General features: G+C 43.3%; 1 protein-coding gene across 2 annotated transcripts in view; it reads left to right on the top strand.

The window, feature by feature from the left end:
- SLC25A14 (solute carrier family 25 member 14) overlaps positions 1-15,261 on the top strand; it is a 131,521-nt gene that overhangs the window by 56,670 nt on the left and 59,590 nt on the right. The gene's annotated exons all lie outside the window — the stretch shown is intronic.

Raw genomic sequence — 15,261 nt, 5'->3', positions numbered from 1 at the left:
GTTTATGGTGGTTCAGTGGATTAAACCTGAGACTTTGGAGCCTCAAACATGAGTGTCTCTTTGCATAACCATTATGCTATCTCCCCTATCTATCAGTTATTTTCAATGTAAAATTTGGAGAAAAAGGTGAACCAGATGAGATTGTTAGCCAGATTTCCAAGCCTGTAAGGATTGCTGCCATTACTTTAGTTGTAGCCATGGGTAGATAGTTCAGACTGATTGATTGGATAGAGACAGAAAAATCTAGGAGGAAAGAGGAGATAGAAAAAGGGGCTGGGGTGGTCCAGGAGGTGGTGCAGTGGATAAAGCACTTGACTCTCAAGCATGACGTCCTGAGTTCAAGCCCCGGCAGCACATATACCAGAGTGATGTCTGGTTCTTTCTCTCTCTCCTATCTTTCTCATCAATCAATAAATAAAATCTTTAAGAAAAAAAAAAGAAAAAGGGGCTGGGTTGTGGCACACCTGATTGAGCACACATGTTTCAGTGTGCAAGGACATGGGTTCAAGCCCTGGGTCCCCACTTGCAAGGGGAAAGCTTTGCAGGTGGAAAAGCAGGTCTGCAAGTGTCTCTCTTCCTCTCTATCACCCCCTTCCCTCTCAATTTCTGGATGTCTATCCAATAAATAAAGATAATTGAAAAAAATTTTAAAGAGGGAGAGTGTTGGTATGCATGAGACCCCTTCTGTTTTATTTGGTTTAAATCCCCCCTGCTTAACACTATTCTATTTACATAACCACTGCATTCTATTTACATAACCACTGTTAACAAGCACCACCCTCCCCCCAGGGCATTGGTGGTTCAGTGATAGGATTCTCGCCTGCTCCGCCCCCTCCTTGTCACACTCTGATTTTCACCAGTCACTTTTCTCTCCACCCTCTCTATGTCACATCCTGTTTCCACCCTACTTGGCAAGTACATATAAAGACAGCATTGTGAGTTTTAGGGTACTTTAGTTTAGTTTAGCTTAGCTCAGCTTAGATTGTGCTGCGTCCTTCATGAATAAAGAGATACTGCCTACAGCTCAACCATGAGTCCCTGGTCGTCTGTTACCCGCCCGTGAAGCCAGCCCGGTGAAAACAACATAGCCCGGCGAAAACAACAGGAGAGAGAGAGGAAAAACACTGCTTCACATCTCTCAAAGCTTCCCCAATCCTCACAGGTGGGGACTGGGGTGTTGAACCCGGGTCCTTGCACGTTGTATAACGTGTGTTCAACCCGGTCTACCACCACCCGGCCTTTTTGCATTATAATGTGTGCTCAACCAGGTGTAATATGGCCCAGACCTAAATTGTTCATATTAAAAATGTATAAATACTTGGTATTCTTTTTTTTTTTTTTTTGCCTCCAGGGTTATTGCTGGGGCTCAGTGCCTGCACTATAAATCCACTGCTCCTGGAAGCTTTTATTTTCCCTAGAGGTTCCCCCCCTTTTGTTGTCCTTGTTGTTTTATTATTGTTGTGGTTATTATTATTATTGTTATTGATGTAGTTGTTGTTGGATAGGACAGAGAGAAATCGAGAGAGAAGGAGAAGATAGGGGAAGGGAAAGATAGACACCTACAGACCTGCTTCACCAACTGTGAAGCGACCCTCCTGCAGGTGGCGAGCGGGGGACTCGAATCGGGATCCTTTCACGCCATGTGTTCTTGACCCGCAGTGCTACCGCCAGACCCCCTATTCTTTCTTTCTTTTATACTTGCTGTTCTTAGTCATGGATTAATACAATGTCATTCCAGTTAACTGACCTGATTTGTGTGTGTATGTGTGTGTCTCCTTGAGGTGCAAACACATATTATTATATGATCTCAATTACATGACATGTGGAATCAACAAATCTATAAAAAGCAAAACAAAGCAAATTAGAGATTAGGTAGGACTAAGGGAGTTGGGGGGGGGTAGGACCAGGGAGATAGCATAGCAGTTAAGTCACAGACTTCCAGTTCTGAGCCCTAGTTTCAATCTCTGGCACCACTACAGGTCAGGACTGAGTTGTGCTTTGGCTAAAGAAGAAAGAAAATATTCTTGGGACTGGGGAAAATAGTATAGTGTTTATGCTACAGACTTTCTATGCCCAAGGCTCATAGGGTCCCAGATTCAGTCCCCAGCACCACCATAAGCCAGATCTGAGTTGTACTCTGGTCAAAACAAAAGATTTATGTCAGGGCTGAAAATATTCCAAAGTTATGGTATTGGTTCCATAACTCTGTAAATATACAGAGACATTGAATTGTCTGTTTTGAAAATATTTTACTTGTTTGAGTAAAACATTAATCCCCCAATAAAGAAATTAAAAAAAGATAGAATACTTATAGAAAGGGGGGAAAATATCAGCCTGAAGTAGTAAAACCCCAGCTATGACCAGAAAATAAATAATAAGTAAATGCAAAAAATATTTTACTGGTTTGATAGATACAGAGAAATTGAGAGGGAAGGGAAAAAGACGGAGAGGAGGGAGAGAAAAAGACACCTGCTTGCTTCACTGCTGGCAAAGCTTCCCCTCTGCAGGTGGGGATTGGGGGCTTGAACCCATGACCTTGCACATGGTAATGTGTGCTCAACTGAGTGCACCACCGCCCAACCCCAAGTATATTAATTTCTTTTTTAAAATATTTATTTATTTATTTATTCCCTTTTTTATTGTTGTAATTATTATTGTTGTTGATGTCATTGTTGGATAGGACAGAGAGAAATGGAGAGAGGAGGGGAAGACAGAGAGGGGGAAAGAAAGATAGACACGTGTAGACCAGCTTCACCGCCTGTGAAGCGACTTCCCTGCAGGTGGGGAGCCGGGGGCTTGAACCGGGATCCTTACGCCGGTCTTTGTGCTTTGTGCCACCCGCTGTGCTACCGCCCAACTCCCAGTATATCAATTTCTTAAGGTATATCAATTTTGTCTCAATAAAGGTGAATTGTATAAAACCCCGGCATGCAGTTTAGCTCGATAAGGATGACTGGTGAGGGATTTCAATAAAACTGCTTGGTCATAGAATCCAGACTGGTTTGTATTAGCTTCAGAACATCATCTGGGTGTTTTCCTTTAGAGTTAGTAAGTCTGTCATGTCACTGGCAGCCTTAAAAGCAAACAATTGACATTTCTTATTAGGAAGTCCCAGGCTAGCTAGGGATCAGGTGGTGGCATACCTGGTTGAATGCACATGTTGCCATGCAGACGAACCTGGGTTTGAGCCCCTGACCCCCACCTACAGAAGAGAAGCTTCATGAAGGTGAGCCAGGGCTGAGGAGTCTTTCTCTCCCTCTCAGTTTCCCCTTTCCCTCTGTTTCTCTCTTGTCTTGTCAGCTAAAATAAAAATTAAAAAATTCTAGTAGTCCAGGAGGTGGTGCAGTGGATAAAGCATTGGACTCTCAAGCATGAGGTCCTGAGTTTAATACCTGGCAGCACATGTACCAGAGTGATGTCTGGTTCTTTCTCTCTCTCCTCCTATCTCTCTCATTAATAAATAAATCTTTAAAAAAAGTTACATGTACTTTTAAAATTTTTATTTAAGAGGAGGAGGGAGAGAAAGGGAGAGGGAGAGGGGCGAAGGGAGGGGAGAAAGAGAGAGAGAGAGAGAGAGAGTCTGAAGTAGAGCATCTCTATGGCACTCGGGGATATCATGCTTCCAAGTCCAGCATGATATTCACTGTGCCACCACCCAGGCCTAAAATTCTCTGATTTAAAGGGATAATATAATGATTAAGGGTGTATTGCACCAAAGTAAAGGACTCTGGGGTGGGTGGGAGTGTTCAAGTCCTGGAACATGATGGTAGAGGAAAACCTAGTGGGGGTTGACTTGTTTTGAGGAAAACTGAGAAGGGTTTCACATGTACAAACTTGCATTTTACTGTCAACTGTAAACCATTAATCCCCCAATAAAGAAACAATTAAAAAAATTTTTTAAATGATCAAACTCTATAGGCTAGGGGACAGATGGTGGAGCACCTGGTCAAGCACTCACATTGCATTGTGCAAGGAGCCGGGTTCAAGTCCTTGGCCCCCACCTGTGTGGGGAAAGCTTCACTAGTGGTGAAGCAGAGCTGCAGGTGTCTCTCTGTCTCACTCTCTATCTCCCCTTCCCCTCTCAATTTCTCTCTGTCTGTATCCAATAATAAATAAATAAAAAGAAAAATAATAAAAGAGTTATACTAATATTTAAAAATAAATCTGGGAGTCGGGAGGTAGCAGTGGGTTAAGCGTACATGGCACCAAACGCAAGGACCAGCGTAAGGATCCTGTGAGCCTCTGGCTCCCCACCTGCAGAGGAGTCGCTTCACAAGTGGTGAAGCAGGTCTGCAGGTGTCTATCTTTCTCTCCCCTTCTCTGTCTTCCCCTCATCTCTCGGTTTCTCTCTGTCCTATCCTACAACAGCAACAACAACAACAACAATAATAATAACCACAACAAGGGCAACAAAAAGGGGGAAAAATGGTCTCCAGGAGTAGTGGATTCGTGGTGCAGGCACTGAGACCTGGCAATAACCCTGGAGGCAAAAAATACATAAAAAATAAATCTATAGGCTATAAACTGAGCAAACAGTGTTTTCTTTGAAAGGCTAGAGCACAAGATGGTGCAGATTATATTAGGTTATCAGAGAAGTCATGGCACAGTTTTTTGCATAGGAAGACAGAAGAATATTTCAACATAATAATGGTGATCATCATAATAATAGACATTAATTTGAATCTTTTATTTGAGGTAGGATGGTCATTTTATTGGTATTAATTCTGCTAATCCACAAGCATAGACTATCTTTCCATCTCTTTGTTTTAGAAAATATGGGGGTTGGGCAGTAGTGCACCCGGTTAAGTGCACATAGTACGAAGCACAAGACCTGTGTAAGGGTCCAGGTTTGAACCCCCAGCTCCCCACCTGCAGGGGAGATACTTCACGAGAAGTGAAGCAGGTCTGCAGGTGTCTTTCTCTCTCCCCCTCTATCTCTTTCTCCTCTCTCAATTTCTGTTCTATCCAATAAAAAGGAAAAAAATAGCCACCAGAAGCAGTGGATTCATAGTGCCAGCACGAAGCCCCAGGGATAACCCTGCAGGCAGAAAAAAAGGAAAGAAAAAAAATTATTAGGGGCTGGGTGGTGGAGCACATGGTTGAGTGCACATGTTACAATTTTCAAGGACCTGGGTTCAGAACCCTGGTCCTCACCTGCCGGGGGAAAGCTTCACAAGTGGTGAAGCAGGGCTGCAGGTGTCTCTCTCCCTGTCTCCCTCTCTTGATTTCTGGTTGTCTCTATCAAATAAATAAAGTTAATTTAAAAATTAGATATCCCTCTTATCCTATGGTTTTGTCAATGTTTCCTTTTTTTAAAGGTGCTTTTCATATATATATATGTGGTAATGCAGCAGGTTAAGCGCACATGGCACAAAGTGCAATGACCAGCGTAAGGATCCTGGTTCGAGCCCCTGGCTCCCCACCTGCAGGAGAGTCGCTTCACAAATGGTGAAGCAAGTCTGCAGGTGTCTTTGTCTCCCCCTCTCTGTCTTCCCCTCCTCTCTCCATTTCTCTCTGTCCTATCCAGCAACAATGACATCAGTCACAACAATAACAATAAAACAAGGCCACAAAAGGAAGTAAATATTTTTTTAAAAATTTAAAAATTAGAAAAGAAAATATTCATTGACTGGCTGGCTAGAAGAGAGAATTTGAGAGGGGAAGGGGACATAGGGAGACACTTTAAGCACTGCTTTATAAACTGTGAAGCTTCCTCTCTGCATATGGGGATTGGAGGTTTGAACCTGGATCCTTGTACACGATAACATGTGTACTCAACTGAATGAGCCACCAACCAGCCCTCCGTTTCTTTTAGTAGTGACTTGTAGGTTTTTTGTTGTTTTTTTTTTTCTGTGTGCCTCCAGGGTTATTGCTGGGGCTGGGCGCCAGCACCACAAATCCATTGCTCTTACCAGACGTTTTTTTCCCATTTCTTTATTGGATAGGACAGAGAGAAGTTGAGAGGGGAGGGGAGATAGAAAGTGAAAGAGACAGAGAGACACCTGCAGACCTGCTTCACTGCTTGCGAAGAGACACCACCACCACTCCGCATGTGGGAAGCCAGGGGCTTGAACCAGGATCCTTGCACGAGTCCTTGCATTTTGTACTTTGTGCGTTTAACCCAATATGCCACTGCCCAGTCCCCATGACTTGGAGTTTTTAATCTTTCTTATCCTTTTTTTTTTTTTTAAGGTTTATTCCTAGGTAGCTGTTTTTGCTTTTATTGAAAATGCCATTGATTTCTGGATTATTCTTCCTCCTCCTCTTCCACCACTGCCACCACCTCCTCCTCCTATACTCCTCCTCCACTTCCTCTTCCTCCTCCTCCTCCTCCTTCTGCTGTTACTACTACTACTACTACTACTACTACTACTACACTAACACTTGGATGACTTTTTTAAAATAATTTTTTTATAAAATGGAAACACTGACAAGACCATAGGCTAAGAGGGGTACAATTCCCACCACCAGAGCTCCGTATCCCATGCCCTCCCCTGATAGCTTTACCATTCTCTATCCCTCTAGGAGTATGGACCCAGGGTCGTTGTGGGATGCAGAAGGTGGGAGATCTGGCTTCTGTAATTGCTTCCCCGCTGAACATGGGCATTGGTAGGTCAATCCATACTCTCAGTCTACCTCTCTCCCTAGTGCTGTCAGGGCTCTGAGGAAGCAGAGCTCCAGGGCACATTGGTGGAGTCATCTGTCCAGGGAAGTCCAGTTTGGCATCATGGTAGCATCTGGAAACTGGTGGCTGAAAAAGAGTTAACATATAAAGCCATACAAATTGTTGATTAATCATGAACCTATGGGCTAGAATATTGCAGATGAAGATTTGGGGTCTCAGTTTTGGAAATAGCTAGTAGGTCTACTTTAGGTATATTCCAAAGGGCCCTGGGCTTTATTAGGATTACTTTATTTTATTTTTAATTTTATTTATTTATTCCCTTTTGTTGCCCTTGTTGTTTTTTTATTTTTGTAGTTATTATTGTTGTTGTCATTGTTGGATAGGACAGAGAGAAATAGAGAGAGGAGGGGAAGACAGAGAGGGGGAGAGAAAGATAGACACCTGCAGACCTGCTTCACCGCCTGTGAAGCGACTCCCCTACAGGTGGGGAGCCGGGGTTCGAACCGGGATCCTTATGCCGGTCCTTGTGCTTTGTGCCACCTGCGCTTAACCCGCTGTGCTACAGCCCGAATCCCTAGGATTACTTTTATAATGTGCCAAATACTAGTCTAAATTCAACATAATTATAATACTGTTTTCTATGAAGCATGTACTGTTTTTATTTTTCAGAGGAGAAACGGAGGCACAGAAAGGAAAGCTCTTTTGCTCGTAGCAGTTGCTAGAGTCAGAATTCTAACCCAGGGTGGGGTAGATAGCATACTGGTTGTGCAAAAAGACTCTCATGCTTGAGGCTTCCAAATCCCAAGTTCAGCCTCCCGTCCCACCATAAACCTGAGTTGAGCAGTGCTTTGGTTAAAAAAAAAACAAAAAACATATTTTAGTTATGTTCCAAAGGGCCTGTGACTACACTAGTTTTTTTTTTTTTTTTTTTCCCTGAGCCTGAAATCTGATATGCAGGTGGATCCAAGTTATTGTCTGAGGAGATGATGTCATGGCTGGAAAATGGACCAGAAAGCTGGATCAGGGAAAAGAGTAGCTCCCAAATATGGGAAAGGTGTATAAATATTGTTGGCTGTAAACCCCATCGAATTGTTGTGATCTGGGGCCCCTATACAGCTTAGGAGCCTATGTGACCTCTGCATTCCTATAGATCTGAGCTCACATTCTGTGGTCATGAGTAGGATCATTCCAAGCTGCCCCAATATTAGGACCCATCTTCCTCAGGTGTAGCATAAAATATGTTGTCCAGCCTCCCTTCAGAGGATGGAACATTCTCTACCGTTGTTGATCCAAGCCCTTCAACTCTTCATATGCACTGTTCCGGCCTTTAGGTTCAGGATTAGTCAACAATTTGTTTGGCTTTATGTTAACTCTCTTTTCAGTCACCAGGTTCCAGATGCCAACCAGACTTCCCTGTACAGACAACCCCACCAATGTGTCCTAGAGCTCCAACTCCCCAGAGCCCCACCCTACTAGGGAAAGAGAGAGAGGCAGGCTGGGAGTATGAATCGACCTGTCAATGCCCATGTTCAGCAGAGAAGCAATTACAGAAGTCAGACCTTCCAACCTTCTGCATCCCACAATGACCTTGGTCCATATTCCCAGAGGGATAAAGAATAGGAAAGCTATCAGGAGAGGGGATGGGATATGGAGTTCTGGTGGGAGGAATTGTGTGGAGCTATACCCCTCTTATCCTTTGGTTTTGTCAGTGTTTCCTATATATATATATATATATATATATATATATATATATATATATATGTAATCCAGGTAGACATTTTAGTTTATGATCCCAGGCCTGTACTCAGTATGATGGAGTTGTATTGGCTTAGGGTCACTTAGAGTTTATGACAGGCGAGCAGTAAAGAATATTGATTTCATTAATTCCCCTATCTTTATAGCACCCTGGGAGAAAGAAGGTCAATAGTGTGGTTGGCCTCTCTTTGACACTTAACTAATACTGGAGACCTGTGAATGTGAATGTATGATTTCCCACTGACTCTCCAGTCTGTTGTTGTTGCTGGGATTTCACTGCTCCAGACTGACTTTTACAGAGATGGAGAAAGAGATAGGAGAGAAGAAAAGACACCACATACTCCAGTGTGGTAGGGGCTAGACTTGATATGCCCTGCTTTTTAAAAATTATCTTTATCTATTAATTGTGTAGACACAGCCAGAAATCAAGAGGGAAGGGATGATAGAGAAGGAGAGAGACTTAGAGACACCTGCAGCATTGCTTTCCCCCTGCAGGTGGGGACCGGGGGCTCAAACCCAGGTCATTGTGCATCGAAATGTGCACTCAACCAGCTGTGCCACCATCTGGCCCCTAGGGTCCACTTTCTATGCTTCCCTTCTTTCCCTTTGTTGAGTGTTCTTCCCTCACCACCTTCTTTTTTTGTGTGTGTTTTTTTATCTCTTTTTAAAATATATATGTATTTAAATTTTTATATTTATTTATTTTCCCTTTTGTTGCCATTGTTGTTTTTTATTGTTTTAGTTATTATTATTGTTATTGATGTCATCATTGTTAGGACAGAGAGAAATAGAGAGAGGAGGGGAAGACAGAGGGGGGAGAGAAAGATAGACACCTGCAGACCTGCTTCACTACCTGTGAAGCGACTCCCCTGCAGGTGGGAAGCCAGCGGCTCGGACCGGGATCCTTATGTCAGTTTGTGCTTCGCGCCATGTGTGGTTAACTTGCTGTGCTACTGCCTGACTCCAAAAATATATATATTTATTTTTATTGGGAGGGATTAATGATTTAAGGTAATAGAGTTGCTGGTACATGTGTAAAATTTCTCACTTTTCTGAAAAACACTCTCACACCCAGCCTAGGACCTGAAAGCCCCAAATTTCCCCCAGAGTCCTTTACTTTGGTGCAGTACACCAATCCCAGACCAAGTTCTACTTTTTATTTCTCCTTTCTGTTCTTATTTCATAATTTCTGTCTGTGAGTGATATTATCCCATATTCATCCTTCTTTTTCTGGCTTATCTCACTTTACATGATTCTTTCAAGCTCCATCCAAGATGAGGTAGGTGAATTCATCTTTCTTATTAGCTGAGTAGTAGTTCATTGTGTATATATGCCACGACTGTCTTAGCCACTCATCTGTTGTTGGACATTTAGGTTGCTTCCAAGTTTTAGCTATTACAAATTGTGCTGCTAGGGGCCAGGTGGCGGCACACCTGATTAAGCACACATGTTACAATGTGCAAGGACCCAGGTTCGAGCCCCCAAACCCCACCTGCATGGGGAAAGCTTTGTGAATGGTAAAGCGATGCTGCAGGTATATCTCTGTCGCTCTTCTTCTCTAGCTTCCCCTTCACTCTTCTCTCTCTCTCTCTCTCTCTCTCTCTCTCTCTCTCTCTCTCTCTCTCTTCTTGCTTCAGGGTTATTGCTGGGGCTCAGTGCCTGCACTACAAACTCACTTCTTCTTCTAGCATTTGCCCTTCTTCCGTAGCCAGTCAACAGGTCAGGTTGAAAGCTGTCAGGAGCTGCTTGTTGCTGGCTTTGAAAGTGACTGGGATCCATGTGGATTCAGTCGGCTAGGAAGGATCGTCAGTTTCCCCAATGAATGGGTACTCATGGGATGCACCACGAGAAGGTCACTGATCCTAGAGGCCATTTTTCCCATTTTGTTGCTCTTGTTGTTATCTTTGTTGTCATTATTATTGTTGTTGCCATTGCTGTTGGATAGGACAGAGAGAAATCGAGAGAGGAGGGGAGACAGAGAAGGGGAGAGAAAGATAGACACCTGCAGACCTGCTTCACCACTTGTGATGTGAACCCCCTGCAGGTGGGGAGCCTGGGGCTCGAACCAGGATCCTTACTCTCAAGCTTGCGCTTTGTGCCACCTGTGCTTAACCCACTGCGCTACCGTCTGACCCCCCCACTCTTCACTCTTTCTGGCTGTCTCTAGCCAATAAATAAAGAATAAAAAATTGTGATACGGGAGTCGGGCGGTAGCACAGAGGGCTAAGCACAGGTGACACAAAGCGCAAGGACCGGAGTAAGAATCCCGGTTCGAGCCCCCTGCTTCCCACCTGCAGGAGTCGCTTCATAAGTGGTGAAGCAGGTCTGCAGGTGTCTATCTTCCTCTCCCCCGCTCTGTCTTCCCCTCCTCTCTCCATTTCTCTCTGTCCTATCTAACAAGAACATCAATAACAACAACAATAATAACTACAATAAAAAACAACAAGGGCAACAAAAGGGAAAACAAATAAATAAGTAAATATTAAAAAATACTACTACTAATAAACATTAAAATTAAAAAACCAAAATTATTGCCACCAGGGTTATCACTGGAATTCTGTGCCTGCGGTATGCAGCCACTGCTTCTCTCTCTTTCTTTTTGTTTTTAGATAGGACAGAGAGAAACTGAGAGGGGAGGAAAGGGAGAGAGGGGAGGCCTGCAGCACTGCTTCACCACTCATGAAGCATCCTGCCTTCAGGTGGGGACTGAGGGCTTGAACCCAGGTCTTTGAGTATGGTGACATGTGTGCCACTGCCTGCCCCCCTCCACTACCTTCATCATCACTAGCTCAACCCTCCTTCCTCTGTTCTAAGTGAGCACAGCTCACCACACATGGAGGAAGTTGTTTTTGTTGTATGTATGTATATATGTCATGGTTTTTTTTAAGGCCTTAAACCTAATGATACAGATCCCACTAGTTTAAAATATAATAATTTGGACATGGGTTAGACTTTTTTCTTGTCCTCTTTTTTAAAAAATATTTTTTATTTATTCCCTTTTGTTGCCCTTGTTGTTTTATTATTGTAGTTATGATTGATGTCATTGTTGTTGGATAGGACAGAGAGAAAATGAGAGAGGAGGGGAAGACAGAGAGGGGGAAAGAAAGATAGACACCTGCAGACCCGCTTCACCGCTTATGAAGCGACTCCCCTGCAGGTGGGGAGCTGGGAGCTCGAACCAGGATCCTTATGCCGGTCCTTGCACTTTGCGCCACCTGTGCTTAACCCGCTGTGCTACTACCCGGCTCCCCATTTTCTTTTTTTTAACTAGAGCACTGCTCAGCTCTGGTTTATGGTGTTGTGAGGGAGTGAACCTAAGACTTTGGAGCCTCAGGCATGAGAGTCTCTTTGCATAACCATTATTCTATTTGTCTTCTCTTCTTCAATGCAAAGATGTGTGTTGTTAGGCTTAGAAACAGCTTTATGAAAGGAATGATTAAACTACACACACACACACAAATATATATATACACATATATATATATATATATTTGTGGTATATATATATATATATATATATATATATATATATATATATATATATATATATATATATATATATACCAGAACACTGATTATAAGCTTTGGTTTATGGTGGTGTTGTGGATTGAACCTGGGACTTTGTAGCCTCAAGCATGAGAGTCTCTGCATAACCATTATGCTATCTGCCCCCACCCTAAATAATTATATTCTAGTCACTAAAACACATCACTTAAGGGATAATATTTGTATTGAGTTAATCCAGTCAGCTTAATGTATGTATGTTAGAGTGATAACATTACCTTTTGAAAAACAAATGCCTTCTAAGTAAGAATGGCCACCGGATGTTGGGGGTGGTGGGCTGGGTGGTGGTGTACCCTGCAGCAAATTACTGCAGATGTCTCTTGTGTGTGTGTGTGTGTGTCTCACCCTTTCTGTCTCCTTTCCCACCCAATTTCTCTCTGCCTCTGCCCCCAAAACTAAAAAATAAAATAATAATAAAAAATGAGTGGTCCAGGAAGTGGCACAGTGGATAAGGCATTGGCCTCTCAAGCATGAGGTCCTGAGTTCAATCCCCAGCAGCACATGTACCAGAGTGATGTCTGGTTTTTTCTCTCTCTCCTATCATTTATCATGAATCAGTAAATAAAATTTAAAAAATTAATGGCAGCCCCCCTCACTAATCTTAATCTCTGAAATTTCACTGTAATGGATATGTCTTCTCTCTACTCAATGTATTAGCACCAGAATTTGGTTATAATTTGCCCATGCCTGTTTCATTCTAGAAACCCTGCATGTGGTCTTTGGAGACAGCATCATGGTTCTGAAAAAGGCATTCATACTTGAGCCTCTGAAGTTCCAGGTTCAAACCCCAACACCACCAGAAGTCAGAACTAAGCAGTGCTCTAGTCTCTGTCTCTCTGTCTCTCTGCCTCTAGCATTATCTCTCAGGCTTGGTGCAGGCACTACAAATCCACTGCTCCTGGAGGCCACTTTTTCCATAGTATAGGATAGAACAGAAATAAATTGAGAGGGAGAAAAAGAAAGACACCTGCAGACTGGCTTCACTGCTTGTGAAGTGACCCCACCTGCAGGTGGGGAGCCAGGGGCTAGAACTGGGATCTTTGTGCAGGTCCTTGCACTTCGTACTATGTGCGGTTAACCTTGTGCACTACTACCCAGCCCCTCTCTCTTCTCTGTATCTCTTTCTCTCTCATTAAAGTAAAATAAATATACTGAATATTTAAAGAAAAATCTTTTTTTTAATTTTTTAATTATATTTATTTATTGGATAGAGACAGCCAGAAGTTGAGAGGGAAGAGGGTGCTAGAGAGGGAGAGAGACAGAAAAACACCTGCATCACTGCTTCACCACTCACAGAGCTTTCCTCTGCAGGTGAGGAACAGAGGCTCGAACCTGGGTTCTTGAGCACTGTAACATGTGCGCTCAACCAGGTGTGCCACCACCCCATCCCTTTAAAGAAATCTCTCCTTTTTTAAAATATTTATTTATTCCTTTTTGTTGCTCTTTTTGTTTTATTGTTGTAGTTATTATTGTTGTCATCGTTGGATAGGACAGAGAGAAATGGAGAGAAGAGGGAAAGACGGAGAGGGGGAGAGAAAGATAGACACCTGCAGACCTGCTTCACTGCTTGTGCAGCGACTCCCCTGCAGGTGCTAAGCCGGGGGCTCGAACCGGGATCCTTATGCTGGTCCTTGCGCTTCACACCATGTACGCTTAATCTGCTGTGCTACTGCTCAACTCCCTCTTTTTTTTTTTTTAAGATTTTATTTATTAATGAAAAAGTAGGAGGAGAGAAAGAACCAGACGTCACTCTGGTACATGTGCTGCCAGGGATTGAACTCAGAACCTTACGCTTCAGAGGTACAATGCTTTATCCACTGCGCCACCTCCTAGACCACTGAAGAAATCTCTTAATGCACACTTGCCTCTCCCATTGATTTAGTAATGTCCCACTAAGCAACTGTCACTTGCATACATGATTTCACTACTCCCGGACTTTTTTTCATTCAGACAGAGACAGAGCTGATAGGGAGAGACACCACAACACTGGAGCTCACTACACTGCCAGAGTACTTCCTATGTGGCTCAAACCTGGGCAGTGCATATGGCAGTGCAGGTACCCCTACCCAGTGAGCTATCTCCTCAGCCCCAAACTTGAAACAACAAACACATGCTTTAGTATGAAGTTACTAAAGGGACCTGGCTAGCTTCAGCTGCTGGTTGGAATTTATTATGGGTCATTTTCATATCTGAAGTAATCTCACAACCATTCAGCTGTAGTTTTGGCTTTTTGTTTCTTCACTTTGCTTTCTGAAACCATTGCTGATGTGACATGATGCCAGTTTACTTTTCTATAGGAAGTGTTCTAGTATTTGTTGCATGACTCAGTGTGAAAATCTGCAAAATGAGCACGAGTGGCGCTAACACAAAGCACAGTCTTGTAAGGCAGTGTGTCATTTTACTGGCCCTGCCACTGTGGTACCTCGTCGTGCTATGAGCTGCTTAGTACCTTCGTGTCAACACAGTAGAGAGAGAACTGCAACGGGGATGGGTTTATTATGATAAGGGTGAAAAGATGATTCAGTCATGGAAGTGGTGAGCAGTAGACACCCAATAAAAACACATGTAAACAAATAAAGAAGCCCTCTCCTCAGGAGCTTGGTCTGCCATGATTTTAGGCCCCCCTGTACTAGTCCCCAGGATAGCATCCTGCCTATCCCACAGGTTAGAAGGAGTTTTGAAAGAAACAAGAGCTGTTCTAAGACCCTTAGCTGCTTCCTCGGTCATTTCTCGGACTCCCCATTAAGAAGGCAGTTTGAGCCCAGTGGCCGATTGTGTTCCCAACAGTTCATCACTCCAGCAGGCACGTGACGGCATAGTAGCATGTTCAACTCTCATGCCCTTTACCCTGCCACAGTTGATCCACTAACTGGAGCACATCTTTCCCTTTTAGCAAGGCTCTGAGTCTGTGGCTTCAAGCCCTGTGTCCTGACTCCATGTGAATGTGTCCTCATAGTCTCATGCTTACTTAGCATGTTAGGATATTGCACAAAGCAACTATCTCCAAAATTTTAAGGGGGCGAATATGAAAATCAATATTGTATTTACCGCTGTGCTATACTGAGGATGTAATTATGTTGTATAGTGTGTTCTTAAGCTGTCGTGTTCCATTAGTTCAGATTTATTTATTTACCACCATGATTATCACTGAAGTTTGGTGCCTACATGACTCTGCTGCCCCTGGTGACCATTTTTCTTTCTTTTTTTTTTCTCTCCCTCCTTTTTAGATAGAGGGTGAGAGATGGAGAAGGAAAGACAGTGCAGCACTACTCCACCACTCATGAACCACCCCCCCCCCCAACTCTCTGACAGCTGCT

Source organism: Erinaceus europaeus, chromosome X (assembly GCF_950295315.1).
Source record: "Erinaceus europaeus chromosome X, mEriEur2.1, whole genome shotgun sequence".
In the NCBI taxonomy this organism is placed as follows: domain Eukaryota; kingdom Metazoa; phylum Chordata; class Mammalia; order Eulipotyphla; family Erinaceidae; genus Erinaceus; species Erinaceus europaeus.
Note: the sequence above shows the minus strand (reverse complement) of the source record. Positions and strands in the feature narration are given on the sequence as shown.